This window comes from Cucurbita moschata, unplaced genomic scaffold (genome assembly GCF_002738365.1).
Source record: "Cucurbita moschata cultivar Rifu unplaced genomic scaffold, Cmos_1.0 Cmo_Scf00026, whole genome shotgun sequence".
Classification (NCBI taxonomy): Eukaryota; Viridiplantae; Streptophyta; class Magnoliopsida; order Cucurbitales; family Cucurbitaceae; genus Cucurbita; species Cucurbita moschata.
In genome coordinates, this window is record NW_019268542.1 from 1,283,061 (window position 1) to 1,287,253 (window position 4,193).

General features: G+C 37.0%; 1 pseudogene; it reads right to left on the reverse strand.

Moving 5' to 3' along the window:
- Positions 1–840: 840 nt before the first annotated feature.
- Positions 841–951, reverse strand: LOC111462132 (annotated as a pseudogene).
- Positions 952–4,193: the final 3,242 nt, after the last annotated feature.

Consider the following 4,193-nt stretch of genomic DNA (forward strand, 5'->3'; position numbering starts at 1 on the left):
CACGGCAGCATTATGTAAAACATAATGATCATACCCCTGCCCATTAGTGTACACGTCCATACCATCGTGATGAAATAGGGGTATCCCCCAATGCATGAGCACACATAATTTGTAACGACCCAGATCCATCGCTAGCAAATATTGTCCTCTTTGGGCTTTCCCTTTCGGGCTTCCCCTCAAGGCTTTAAAACGCGTCTGCTAGGGGAAGGTTTCCACACCCTTATAAATGGTGGTTTGTTCTCCTCCCCAACCAATGTGGGACATCACAATCCACCCCCCTTCAGAGTCAGCATCCTTGTTGGCACTCTTTCCTTCCAACAATCGATGTGGGACCGCCCCCAAATTCACCGCCCTTTGGGGCCCAGCGTTCTTACTGGCACACCGCCTCGTGTCTACCCCCCTTCGGGGAACAACGAGAAGGCCGACACATCGTCTGGTGGCTGGCTCTAATACCATTGTAACGACCTTAAATTTTACCTATTTAATCTAAGGTCATTACTATACCTTGAAATGCGAAATGTACATTAAATGGGCCCTATTCATAAATGCGACTTACACTCGCCTTTTATTACCTCGTGAAAGAAAAAATGATTACAAGGGAAAGAAAGGAAAGAACATTTTTGAAATAAAGGAAAAGGAACAAAGCAGAAATGAATGTCTTATACTACCCTATGGTTTATTATGCAAATACAATTCAACCTATACTAACCTATACTAATGTTGCAAACCGAATTCAACCTAGACTATGAAATGAAAAATAAAAAAATAAAAAAACTATCCTATGCATGTGCCACGGTCCCGAGGTGTACGATGCCGCCGTCGATGTCACATGGGTGCCTTAAAATTTTGGACTATTTCTCGATTAGTGCGTGTCATCCTTGCGCAGGGGCCATGCTAATCTTCTCTATATCATTCCAATTTTATTGGATGTCTCCTTAGCCCAAAGAGGACAATATTTACTAGCGGTGGATTTGGGTTGTTACAAATGGTATCAGAGCCTTAGGTTATAGATCTTGTAGACTAGCCTATAGAGTAGGCTTGGCATGTTTCATGGTCCAATTACCGATGCTCCGTCGTTGCCAGGTATACCTTATGTAACGACCCGAAATTTTCTACTTAATTTAAGGTCACTACTGTATACATACCATAAACATTGAATGCGGAAGACTTCATTTAAATTCCATAAAACATAACCTTTAACTTAAAACACAGCCGTGGACTTACGTGTTTCGAAAACATCTTTAAAACGACACAACAAAAGACTCGAAGTAAAATAAATAAGCGTTTAAGTTTAAAACATCATATTCTATCCTAAGTCTAAGAAAATAAATGCCATTATCCTATGCATGTGCCATGATCTTGAGTTGCGATGCCGTCGTCAGCTGTATAGGAATGCCTTGCCTTAACCTGAAAAATGTAGTAGCACATGGCTTGAGTATTTAAAGAAATACTCAGTAAGTGACCCCACTATTGGGGTTAAATGTAACAATCACATGCAATAAAATGATGGAACCTATCTTTCATTTCGTTTCGTTTCATTTCGTTTTCCCTACGGTGTAATCTTAACAGGTAATCGTGGACGTGTACCATATACTCCACACGCAGCCCATACGTGCGAGTATGGGCTCACTAGCTAGTTCGCACACCGCTGGGCCACTGTCCCTAGCCGGTGGGCATGCTCTAGGGGCCCACCGGGACCCGTTAAAACTAAAGCCGTCACGGTAGCGCTATGCAGGGCATAACGATCGTTGTCCTGCCATTTGGATGTACGCGTCCGTACCCTCGTGATGGGATAGGGGTATCCCCCCAAATGCATGATCACACAATATGCATGAGGTCCCACTAGTCCTACAGTCATCATTTAATGAACATAACCCCGTGTCACGTTTTCATGTTTACATGTCATTCTCATTCTCATTTCGTTACATATCATACATATTCCTAGCGGGGTTATGTATCATGCAATTTACCGTATTTCATGTCATACAATTCATTCAGTTACATTCTAATACTCATACAACAAGCCATAATCGTACAAGGGCACAAATCGTCACATGCATTCATATCACATCAACTAAGCAGCATAAATAACATACATTCACGTTCACATGATTTCGTACTTAAGCACAATAATCTAGCATACAATGTATCATATCATAACCAAGTCATAACGTAAACACTTCATAGTCATATCGTTCTCTAACTTACCATAGCCTTAACGTTCTTATACCTATCACAGACATATCATTACGTGACATACCTTAGTCATATCGTCACAAGAACGTACCCTAACGCTATCGTTCTATCAATCTATCACAAACTTATCCCTTTCTACCCATAACCTAACCGTATTCTTTCATCAATCTCTCCTATCCATAGCACTTCGGTATGTAACCTAACTCTAACGTTTCATGAACGTATCTTACTCCTATCGTTACATTTCGTTTTGTGCATCCTTCTCGTACCCTATCTCAAACATATCATTGAGCACATCGTACAATAATTATTATCATACAAACCACATATTATAACATAACATAACATATAGGAAGCATGTCGATCCATAGACAGTTCACACATATCAATATATATGACACGTACAGAACCATAGGGCACGTGTCAACATCAAATATAACCATGCCGATAGTAAGGTCACTTACCTGGCTAGCTTAAGTCGTTGTCACGAATATATCCTTAATGAAAGTTTGATTCCGTCCTTTAAAATCCAGGTCAACCTATATGAGCCCATGACATTAGTTTCGGGTTTGAATTCTATAACATTATTTCTGGTCCATTGTTAGAAGTCTTGAAATATTATATATCTATAATTATTTTTTTATTAAAAATCTCATTTTTCATGGTTACTGTGGTATAAAAAGTAGATACAGCTAAGTTATTCTGAGCTTTACTGTTATCTGTATTTACCCTCTGTATTTACCTTTCCCTCCCTATTTAGTTTCTATTTTTAATTTCCTAATTTTTTTTATCTGTTGCCCTTTTAATTCTGTTCTCATGTATTTCAAATTTGTTATCTGTAACCCTCTGTATTTACCTTTCCCTCTATATTTAGTTTCTGTTTTTAATTCCCTAATCTCTTTTGTTTTATCTGTTTCCTTTTAATTTTGTTCTCATGTATTACAAATTTACAGTCTGTTTCCAAATCTTTCCTTATCTCACTATTTCCTATTTCCTTATCTCAATTTGGTATTCAGGAGTTTTCTTGGCCATTCTATCTTTAATCTATTTATTTCACTATTAACAAAAATTTAATCTAATATTACTAATATGACATGATTGACTAGAATCGCATAAATGATTTGACATTTAATTTCTAACTAAAGATGGATCATGGTAATAATTGAACAAAGATCTAACTATAATTGGTTGTGATTTCTAAAAAAATTAGGATAAAAGAAAATGAAGATTTAATACATACCTTATTGATCATATCTATCTTCAGGTAAATCTTCAGCTAATCTCAACTGGGTAAAGGTCATTCTCATCTTTCTTTTTTTACAATTATTGTTTTTCTTTTTCTGTTTGCAGTAACTGTTACTTTCTAGCGTCAGGATGAGCTGAGGAGAGATAATTGTGAGAAGGGATGAGAGGATAGCCGAGAGGAGTGGGGAAAGGTTTTTTTTTTTTTTTTTAAATTAATTTTATTATTATTATTATTATTATTATTATTTTAACTATTTTTATAATTACTTTTATTAGTTTATTTCTTTATTTATTTTTGGCCTATTACACCTTATGTAGAATGAGGGATGTATGATCTTTGTGGTATATTTAATGCGGTTGGCTTTAAATAATACATTACATGATACTGTATGAAAATGTGTTGTGATGTGATCTGATGTAATGTATGTCTTTACGTATGATATTTATGTTTTTTTGATATGAATTATATGGTAGGATGTAGGGAGTGTTATAAGTAAATCATAAACTTAGTTAGAACCATCCACGTAGACTTAAAAGTAGTGGATATGACAAATTTTGACGTCATACTAGGAATGGACTGGCTAGCCGAAAACTTTGCTAGCATAGACTGCCACAAGAAAGAGGTGATATTCACACCTCCAAACGGACTCACCTTTAAGTTTAAAGGAACCTTCACAAGTACCACCCCAAAAATGATATCGATGATGAAAGCGAGACGCTTGGTACAACAAGGGGGGGGGGGGGGGGGGGTT